This window comes from Chionomys nivalis, chromosome 7, assembly GCF_950005125.1.
Source record: "Chionomys nivalis chromosome 7, mChiNiv1.1, whole genome shotgun sequence".
Classification (NCBI taxonomy): domain Eukaryota; kingdom Metazoa; phylum Chordata; class Mammalia; order Rodentia; family Cricetidae; genus Chionomys; species Chionomys nivalis.
In genome coordinates this window covers 18,166,998-18,178,646 of record NC_080092.1, presented here as the reverse complement: position 1 = coordinate 18,178,646, position 11,649 = coordinate 18,166,998, and positions in this window count along the sequence as shown.

The window sequence follows — 11,649 nt, the reverse complement described above, 5'->3', positions numbered from 1 at the left end:
GTTATTAATTATTCAACTTTCCTGAACCTGAATTCAGGTTGAGCAATTATCCCAAGGCCTGAGGTCCCTCCTCTTCTGCAGCCAGAGAGGCATTAGGAGCACAGCTAAAAGAGATACCTAACACATGAACATTATGGCACTGACACCTTCCTCTTGATCCTATAAAACATCTGTACAAGAGAGGGCCAGCTGGTTTACATATGTACCGTGACGCAGGCCAGCTTCAGCCTTTCCCATTGCCCTCTCAGTATCTAATGCTTTGTGGAAAACAGTGCTGTTAGTAGGCTGTAAGCTTACAGAGCTCCCATGTTGCATTCTTTCCATTGACAAGCTTGGACAGGCCGTGGGGGAGTTGACACATCACCTATTTCCCTAGTCCCTTCTTGGAGGACAGTACAAGGGCTTGAAGGTTGTCCCTCCAACCTTCAGGCTTCAATTTGCCAGATCATTATAATGCCTGCTTTCAGGAAGCTGTCCTGAAATGCCCCTTTCCCTTTCTTAGCTTTTCTGCTGTTGGCAAAGAAATATACCCAGCATAGGTTTCATTTATGGAGCAAAGGCCTACTTGAGATGATGGGAAGGAAGGAAATTTCAGAAAAGATCCAGTAGTGAACGGTCTTAATTTAAAGTTGAAGCACCCATACTTCTGGGGAAGAACCTAAAATCAGCAGGATCTTCAAAACTGGGTACTTGAGAAGTTTTTATTGGTTCAGACTCACTGGGCTATGAAGCAGTTCTCCCTGGAACTCTGCTGGCTCCAGCCATTGCAGCAGGCATCTGGTAGGTGGGGAGAGTAAGATTTACAAAGTGCAAAAGAAAAGAACAATGAATCAAATCACGTCTGAAACCATAGAGCAGGTTCAAGATAATAAGGTGGCAACTCCCTGTGGTCAGAGCTGTGACCCTGGAGCTGGGAGCTGTGGGTGCAGCCTAAGCCTAGACTTGGGACCCAGGTCTTCACCGACTCCTACATTCTGTCTATCTATGGGCTCAACATTTTCCTCCCCTTTCCTACACTTGATCTTGAGAGAAGGAAAGTCAAAGTATTCATGGGTGTTTCAAACTCCTTTTTTAATTTCCAAAGTGCTGATCTTTTAGGAGAGGCGGGGTCTTGGGGGAGGTGATGCTAAACACACACTTCACCCTACCTTTTTATGTACAACCATTAGCTGTAAGGGAAAGGGCTCCAACACTGGCTCCAACCATGAAATTAATGGCATGCCACTCTCCCTAACATCCGTTCAGCCGCTGACTTTCCCAAGGATAACCCATGATCTCCCCAACATCAGTTTAGCCACTGACTTTCCCAAGGATAACCCACGCTCTCCCCAACATCAGTTCAGCTGCTGACTTTCCCAAGGATAACCCACGCTCTCCCCAACATCAGTTCAGCTGCTGACTTTCCCAAGGATAGCTCATGCTCTCACTCCAATTAGTCTGAGCACATACACGAAAAACAGAGGACGTTTATTAAATTTAATTTTCAGATAAATGATAATTTTGTATTATCCATTCCAAACATGGTATGGATGCACTTATAAATAAACAAAACAAAACTTTGTTTAGCTGAAATGAAACCTGCATTTTATAAACAAGGCTCCAATGAAGATTAAACAAAATTGTTGGACATTAAAGCTGAGAGAACTTAAGAAAAATGAACATTCCATAAGTTCTATGAAATTACTAGTGGATAGGAATTTTAACAATGTGGAAAGCTTTTAACTGCCAGAAAAAAAATGGTAAGGGAGTTATATATTGTACTGCCTCTTTAAAAGAGTTTTGGACGAGGTAATTCTACTACCAGCAGACTACAGTCACTTAGGAGAGCAGCCAATCATGTTTAATACTTAGATGTGACCCTTAACAGAACAGAACGGAACTTTTTGTAAGGATCTAGGCATTGCTGAAGAACAGTAAGGTTGAGAGCCACTGGGCTACAGAGGTAATAGGACTCAGTGGTGAGGCAGAGAGTACATGGCTGCTTCAACATAAGGCTCAGACTCTGCCACACACTGAACTCAGAGGATTTGCAAAACTTATGCCAGCGCATTCTGATTTCATTAGTACTGGGTACGGTCTGGAGGCATTAGGAGCTGCCAGCACTCTAATGAAGGGATTTCTAAGGCACAGCAAGGTTTGGAAACCACTCTGCTTAGGATGAGAGCTGCCCTAATGACTTTTGTGGGAGCAGAAATAAAGTCTAACCTGCTAACCAAATCATTAAATAAATGAGAAGTTACCTTTCAAGCCTATTTTCCCTGGATTGGCTGGGAGACTCAGACCTTATGAATGAGGTGTCATGTGCAAGAACTTTAACCTGGTTCTGCTTGTAGGATCCATATTAACCCCTTTGCCAGAAAGTCTGTGGGGGAATGATTGTCACACAAGATCTTTCCATGGTGAAGTGCCTTGAATTAGACATAGCAATGGCCACATAACAATGTTTTGGTCAATGATTGCCACATGTACAACAAGAGGTCCCATATGTTCACAAAGAAGTTGAACGAGTCTAGCCCCTGAGTGGTACTGCAGCCATCCTAAGGGCACAGGGTAATGTATTACAAATGTATCTGTGGTGATGCTGGAAAAACAAACCCATTCTGCCTGTCATGTAAATGTATCACACATTTAATTATACACAGTACACAATACTTGATAATAATAGATGACTATGATTTTGTTTATGAATTTACTCTACTTCTAAGTATTTTGAGGTGCACTCCTGTTTATTAAATAAAAACAATGGAGATAACAACAGGTGTTGGAGAGATGGTTCATCTCACACACACACACACACACACACACACTAAAATAAGACATCAAAACACCAACAACTGTTGTTTAGGACTGGGGGTGTCTCCCAGCAGACTTGCTGGCCTCGCGTGCCCAAAGCTCTTGTTTCCACCACCAGCACAGAAAATAAACTGTTTGACATTTACTGAAAAACAGCAGCATGCTTTATCCCGGCAGCGGCTTTGTACATCACCTGTTTCCCCCACCCTCCCTCTTCCTGGGATAGGGTTTCATCACATAGCTCAGGTGGGCCTAGATCTTGCAAAGCTCCTGCCTTTGCTTCCTGGGTGCTGATACCATAGGCGTGTTCCAAAGCTATTGACTTCACATCTTAACATCCGGAAAGCCATTATGCGACTGACCTGGGAGGTCAAGGTTGTGCAACTGTCCTCTGTGATGTTCATACGATGACATATTACCACAGTTCTGAGAAGGTGTTCACATGGCTAAACAATTAATTTGTAATTAATCTGTAGTCACACAGATTAAGAACAACTTAAAAACCACACACTGGCTTAACCAGAAGCTATACTTCATTCCTGTGTGTAGACCACACCACACAGATGGACATGAAAAAAAGGACCATGTCAACCTTCAGCCGTGTTTCACCAGAGGACAAAATACAATGTGGGCTTTGCTAATTTAAGCACAGTGATAAGGGACAGCAACCTTTCTTGCAAATGGCTAGCTGCACACTGATCCTGGAACTGTCTGTGCTCTAACATTTAAATGGTTACTCGCCCCCCCCCCGAGATTTCTCAGCCCAGCGCTGACATAGAGTGGAAAGAGCATAACTTCAGTGCCAAGAGCTCATAGATCTGGATTTCCAAAGAGGCATGTACCGTGGGAGGATATGGGCCTCTTCCCAGCTGCTTGGGAAATCTGAGAGCTGGACGAAGATATGAATGTCAGAGAAGACACCTGATGAGTTCCAGAACTTCATTTCAGGGAACTATTTCACAAGACTGGCTGATTTATCACAAGTGGCCATATACAGTCAGAAGCACACAGTATCTTGTGGGTGGTTCATGGGATTCATTCGGAATGAAGCAATGCTTCCAGCATCCTGCCAGGTAGTGGAAGGTTAGGTACAAGCACTAAAGAATGACTGGAACAAACAAATGGACACATCTATTCACAGAACAGCTTAAAGTCTTATCATCGAGGCAGGAGAAGAGGGAGTTTAGGTGGTCTGTGCAATGTCCATCACCCCAAAAGAACACTTTCTCATTCTCACAGCTAGAGAAAGATTTGAAAACAACAACAAAACTCTTTTCAAAGTAAACTTACCCTCCCTCTAGTCTTTCTTGTGGCTGTTTCTATGCCCTCGTACTTGCTGCATTGATTACACCATAACTAAGGGAACTTAGGGGTTCTGAAATGATGTACTCAAATAATTTCTAGTTAGGAAAATGAATATGACATATAAATAAACCTGCCTATCTAATATTGATAAAATATTAGAGAATTTTAAGTTCTCTGAGTACAGCTTTTCCCTTAAAGAGAACATAATACTCAGAATTGATATTTACACAAAGTGAGCATATGCCTTAGCCAAGGACTCTTTGCTTTATGGGATTTTCCAATAGAACAAGTTTACATAATGCTTGATAGAGGTGCAAGTCCAGCCACCGCGATAGAGTGTTTCTCTGGAATGTGAGGGACCCTGGGTTTCATCTTCCATATGCCAAGAAATAAGGAAGAGGGGGAAAGGAAGGAAAGGAGGAAGGAAGGACTCCTGGAATTGTAGAAACAATATCAAAATATAAATTTTAAATGAAGAAATATTGGCTCAAGTAAAGGGCTACCTATCCTGTTTTAGTAAAGGAAGCGATTAAACTGCTGAGGTATCAAATACCACCACATACTTACTTGGATAACAGACCAAAAGCTACTTAATGTAAGTTAATTAATAAATGGTCAGCATATAAACATTTTGTAAGATGCTTTGATCTCTTAGAGATCCAAGAAACTATAAATTTGTATTTATCTGCATTCAATATTAGTGATATGCATTTAAAAAAAATTCTTTCGTCAAACTTAACTTTAACTTAGCATATCCTGGCACTGTGAGAATTACTGGGGAAAAAGAACTATAACGAGCAAAACAGATAAAGGTCTTCTCTATGTTCAAAAGATTTACAGTTTACTGCTGAAGGCAGATATAAACGACCACAAACAATTCCTGTTCTGAAGGCTAAGCACAGGGTGCTATGGACCGTACTTGGGAGGAACCCAGCAACGGGTCCCAAAGGGAGCGATATATGAATGGAAAAATGGTCTTAATAAGAATGACTATTAGTTATTGATGTCATTATCATTTAAGTTCACAGCCATCTGTTAAGTTAGATGCTTTGATTATCTATTCCCTAGGAAATGGAGGTTCAGAAAGGGCAGCTACTTGTGATTGTATCTAGGCTGTAACACAGCATGCACTCAGTGTCAGCACTAGATTCAGAACATGCAGTGTTATTTCTTTATCTGATTCTATATTATATATTTTTTAAATCATTAGTCATCACCTGACCTCTCCAGAGAAAATGTTGAGACAAAGGAGTTAAGGAGAAATAGAGAAAGACCAGTTAAGGCAGAACCATGGTCAGATGCCTAACATCGCAGGTTATTGGAGTGCGTGCGTGCGTGCGTGCGTGTGTGTGTGTGTGTGTGTGATCTAAGGGACACTAGCAAGTAGTCTCCTCTTCCAACAGTAAGTAGAGTCTGGTTTCTATGACAGAAAGATGCTCCCTTTCAGTCACAGAACAATTATTTGCCAAGACTGCCACCTAGTGGCAATAGACGAGAGGTGGCGGTGGTCATTAACTGAATTACAAAATAGTATCCAGCTTTTTACATGGTAGAGCTGACTCTAAAGTATGTATTTCCCAACAGTTTACTCTAAAAATAAAATAATAAAATACATTAAGAATTAGGCAGTCTAACCCCCTCTCTTTATCTCTATCTCTGGAAAGTTTAGTGTGACCAGTGTAAGGACTCAGAGAGACCTTAAGACACTCACTCCCCGTTGACTTGGGTCAAATAGATTTAAGCCAAGAGGAGAATCAGTATGGGGAACGTGTTTTATGAGAGAGGATTTGGACATCCTACTAGATCAAGATCTCCAGTGAATTGTAGCACTGTCTGAAAAAAAAGGGATTGGAATGGGTGCTGGAAAATGGGTTTCAGTAGAAATACAATCTTGTAAATAATAATAATAAATAATAAAGACTTTTGTTTTTTATACACATAAGCAAACTAAAAAATTCTGTTGTATTCTTAGGAAGTAAAAGACCTAATGTCTGTAAACATAGTAATCTTAATTCCAATGAGTTCAGACCCTAAGGTTATCTAGGGGGAAAAGTCAATTTTAATATAGTCAGGAGGTCATCTGAATCAAGAGCAAGAAAACGATTACCGACAAGCTGACTGTCTTAGTTAGGGTCACTATTGCTATGATGAAACACCATGGGGAACGTGGGTTCATTCAACTTATACCTCCACAGCACTGTTCATCACTAAAGGACATCAGGACAGGAATTCAAACAGGGCAGGAGCTGGTGCAGAAGCCACAGAGGAGTGCTCCTTACTGACATGCTCCCCATAGCTTGCTCGGTCTGCTCCTTTATAGAACCCAGGACCACCAGCCTAGGGATGGAACCGCCCACAATGGACTGGGCCCTCCCCATCAACCACTAATTAAGGAAATGCCCTAAGGGCTTGCTTACAGCCAGCTCACATGGAGGCATTTTCTCAAGTGAGGCTCCCTCCTATCTGAAGACTAGCCTGTGTCAAGTTGACAGAATATTAGTCAGTATAATGTCTGAGACCTCAATTTCCTTTACCATTCGCTGGTGCCCCCACTTAGGATAAACCTTCTTCTCCTTCAGGCGAGCCTTTTTACCCGTCAAAGAAGCCATCTTGTCTAGAAGTAAGCAGGTCTTCTATGTAAATTTGGAACTTAACAGTTTGGGTCCACTCAAGCGAGGCAGATCTATTATTTTATTTTGCTGTTTGATAATTTCATACATAAATGCAGTGTGTTGTGATAAAACCCCCCTCCTTTCCCGCCCCTCTAGCCCCTCCCCACACCTCCCCATCTTTCCTTTCCAACTTCAGGTGCTGTTTTTCTGCGTCCACCGAGCTGACTTATGCTACCAGGATGTGCACAGACGGTGAAGGGCCATTTAGTGGAGCACGGGCAGCCCCTGGGTGGTTGTACTTCTAAAGAAAATGGACCCTCCCGGCAGCCGATGATGGCCAACTGCTCCGCCCTACACTGGGTCTTTGTGACTCAGTTGCTTTTGCCTTGGTCTTGTACCTGCAGTCACGGCAGCTTTGAGTTCATGGGTGGGATGGACATCTCTTGTCTAGTAAATCAGTGTCACTGCTGTCATCCCCTACCCCTGGCTCTTAGTCTTCCCACCCCCTCTTGTGCAATGCTCTCTGGGCCTTGAAAGGAAGGGGCCATACAGATTTCTCATTCGGGGCTTGGCACTCTGAGACACTTATTTTCAGATAGAAGCATTGAAGTGATGTGAGCAATGCAGTGATGGATGTCTCCAGCTCCAGGGCATGCTTGAAGCACTCAGATGGCATGGCCTATCATCCTCTACTTACATCCCTGTTTTTCATTCTTTTTTCAGGCCATGTGGCACCTGGAAGCTGTGGAGCACAGTGTTAAGAGGGCCAGTATCTTCTCAGGTAGCCACACTTCCGTACACAAGAGAGGGCATTAACACAATCCATTTTCCCAGCAGTCCCAGTGAAAAATCGCATTGGCTTGTCGTTCACTGGTCATCTTTCAACCCGTTTCTGTAATCAAGAAGATGAGTATCCTAGAGGTGAAAGTACACCGGAACTGAAGCACAGAATCAGCTGTAACGAGTCCACAAAGTTGAACATGGATGGAAAGATGAATTGCTTCTAAAATACACAGTGCACTGGGCAGGAAAAACAGGACATTCATCAATACAGTGTACTGAGATGGCACAACATTGCTGAATGAAGGCTTTATTTATTCAAACAAACGCAGGATGTAGCAGCTGGGCTCACTGGGAGTTAAAGGGGATGAGACTGCATGCCGGGATTCACTGTCGTTGTTTCTACCAAGCAGTCAGATCTGCTGCCTGGACAACTAGTCTGTGATCTGTCACACTGGCAGTTGTGACAATCCATTTCCAGTCTGTCTCCTGTTTCCTCTTTCTCTTGTTAGATCAGAGGTTTTCAACATGTGGGTCATGACCCCTTTGGGGGTTAAATAACCCTTTTATAGGGGTGGCCTAAGACCACCAGAAAACACAGAAATTTACATTATGATTCATAATAGTAGCAAAGTTACAGTTGTGAAGTAACAACAAAAATTTTATGGTTGAGGCTCACTACAATATGAGAACTGTATTAAAGAGTTGCAATATTAGGAAGGAGAACTCCTGGGTTAGATCCTATTAGCTTATTTATTCCATGGGTTAGGACAATCTCCACATCCTGCACCCAGACAGCTATTCTCTTTAATTTGATCTAGCTATTCTACAGGCTTCAAGGACCACAACCTTCACCTTCACAAATTCTAAAACCTCACTTCCCAGCCCATCCTATCAATCACGGAACTTCACTAACTGATCCAGTTTTATTTCAGACTGCTGGTGCCTCAGAGTTCTATACTCATTTTTTGCCTGGCCCCAAAGTCATCCAGCTTACAGCTCTATTTAACAGTGAAAGAGCAGGGACATGGAAGACATCCTCTAGGTAAGAATCATTTGACGGATACCTCTTCCATTGAACTCTAAGCCTGAGTACAGGGACTTTTCCTTTGCCGCACTCTAATAAACAATCACAAAATAAGTTTGCACCAAAATGCGTACCTTTCCAAGACAATGCAACACCCCGGTACACGTGGGTTAGTACTGTCGCAATGAAGAATGACAGCAAGTTATTACAACAGCCAACCCCTACATGAATAGCTGTAGTGGTAGGAGTTTTAATAGGGGTTTGAGTGGATATTTTTGCTGCTTCTCGAAATTCAGAGACCTTTCCTATGCTTGGTGAACCCACTATTGTGTGAGGAGGAATGCTCCATCTCTTATGTAAAATGAAAATGGTGGACACAAGAGATCTCACCCCCACCTTTGGCATCTAGGGTACCTGTGTGACCTCTGCGTGATCTGGGAGATCTGCACTTAGCACTACGAAACCGTCCAAGTTCATTCATGAAACTATTCAAATTTGTCTCACTAGTGACATCTAGTGTCTGGTGATGGTATTGACTGCACTCCATCCGGGGCATTCCTAAACAGTGACTTAACTGTGTCCAGAAGATAAAATGACAAAGTTACTTTAAAGACCACGACTGACTTTTATTGATGATGCTAAGATAAGATAGCTCTCTGAATCATAAAACATTGAAATTACTCCTTTAAACAACAATATGGTGACACACGCCTTTAATCCCAGCACTGGGAGGCAGAGACAGGTGGACCTCTGTGAGTTCCAGGCCAGCCTGATCTACAAGAGCTAGTTCCAGGACAGTTAGGGCTGTTACACAGAGAAACCCTTTCTTGAAAAACCAACCCCCCCCCCAAAAAAAAACCCTCAACAATATCAGGCAGCTTTTGTGGACAGGAAACAAGTGAGGTATAGAGACAACTTCACTGGTCTCAGCTCAGCATTTACTGATTAGAATCGTCTGCCTACTGATGATGGCATTGAAGCTTAGTTATTCATGTGCCAGTTCCCAAAAGTGATCCCATGTTACTTTCACGTAGGGGGCCAGTGTAGAAGACTAGTCCAAGTCAGTGCTCTCCCACAAGCTGTGCTTAACAACTTCAGGGTGAGTGGCTCCCAAGACTTTGAACAGAGCCCTTTCCCCTTTGAATCCATTCTTCCTTAGTTCCCCCATCTTTCAAGGCTCCGAGTGCCACTGCATTTGTAACATTTAAAAAAACGAGTATCCAGGCAGGGCAGTGGTGGTGCACGCCTTTAATCCCAGCACTCGGGAGGCAGAGGCAGGCAGATCTCTGTCAGTTCAAGGCCAGCCTGGTCTACATAGAACTAGTGCCAGGACAGGCTCCAAAGCTACAGAGAAACCCTGTCTCAAAAAAAAAAAAAAAAAAAAAAAACAAAACAAAAAAAAAAAAAAAAAAAAACTCCGAGTGTCCAAACAAAAAACACTTTCCCTTTCATGCAGGGGTATGTATCACTCATGTCTATATGAATTTATACAGCTCTAATTTTAATATAAATTAAATATATGTAAGTAACACATTAAATTGTGAGCAACTCCTCGATGGTACATTTTATCACATCCTCCTATTCTCTGCCTCACTGTGGTCTCTTAACCCTTTACATGAGAGATATATGAATTATCGTCTCGTGAAACAAAGGAGAAAAAAAAGGAGTTCATAAAGATTTTATTTACCAACTAGTCCTGACTGGCTAAGGCTAAAGGTTATCTTCCTGACTCCCGAGTCAAGGAATTTGAAAATAACAGAGGAAACAGAATTTGCTTCATTTAATCAAGAACTCAGGGATGACTACATATGCTTGAAAGATCACTGTTGCTTATCTTAAAGTCAGCTCAATCCTTTAAAGCCTAGTCAAGCTCCCTCGAAAACAGAGGTCTACAGATGAATATGAAGGCTGGGAGTGAAGGGGGATGGCAATCAAGATATTAAAGGGGATGCAGGAAAGGGGAAGAGACAACACAGGGTATAAATCCTTGGGGTGTTGTACTGGCTCAGTTCATATTTGGCTTGAATGTAAAAAAAAATCACTAGTAATCTTGTCAACAGACAATTCACTGTACTAGCTTAAGACCAGACCCCAGTTGATGGGAATACCAGAATAATAAAAGAAACTAATCCCAGTGTAGTTGCTTGTTTTTTTATTCCCTCTTTGACTCTTTGGGGGCCCACCACCCAAATAAATACACACATAGGTTTATTCTTTCTTATGAGTGCTTGGCCTTAGCTTGGCTTGTTTCTAGCCAGCTTTTCTTAAATTATCCCGTCTACCTTTTGCCTGTGGGCTTTTACGTTTCTCTAGTTCTGTAATTTTTTTCTTCCTTATTCTGTGTCTAGCTGTGTAGCTTGCCCCTTTTCTTCTGGCTCTTTGATCTCCTCCTCCCAGATTTCTGTTTTTTTTTTTTTTTTTTCCTCTCTGCCTGCCAGCCCACCTGTCCTTTCTCCTGCCTTGTTTTTTTTGGCGGTTCAACTCTTTATCAGACCAACCAGGTGTTTCAGACAGGTAAAGAAACACAGTTTTACAGAGTTAAACAGATGTTACATGAAAGAATGCAACACATATTTGTATCATTAAACCAATGTTTCCTAGCAGAAACAAATGTAACACATTTTTAAACCAATATTCTACAACATTCCAGAGCTTGGGAGGCAGAGGCAAGTGGATCATCTGTGAGTTCAAGACCAGCCTGGTCTGCAGAGTGTGTTCCAGGACAGCCAGAGGTACAGGAAGACCCTTTCTCAAAAAATCATCATCATAGTAGTAGTAATAGAAACTGGACAGTGAAAAACCTTCCTTGGAAATTTTGGTATATACACAAAAACGAAATAGGGCTGTGGTTGACTGGAGTCAGGAAAGTTTTGATTAGATTTTGCAATGAGTCATGCCGGCACCTTCATCTACTGATGGGGAGAATTCAGCACTGTGAAACATGACGAGAAAGGAGACACAACCAAGTCCTTAGATACACAAGAAATGATGCCATGTACCAGGTACTTGAATTCTCCAGATTTCCAAGTGCTTAAACTTTTTTCAAAAAAGAATAAGCATATTTGCAAGACATTTCTATTTAAATACGTATGCGCCTCAGCTGTCCTGCAGAACAGCTGGCGTTCGTTTGAA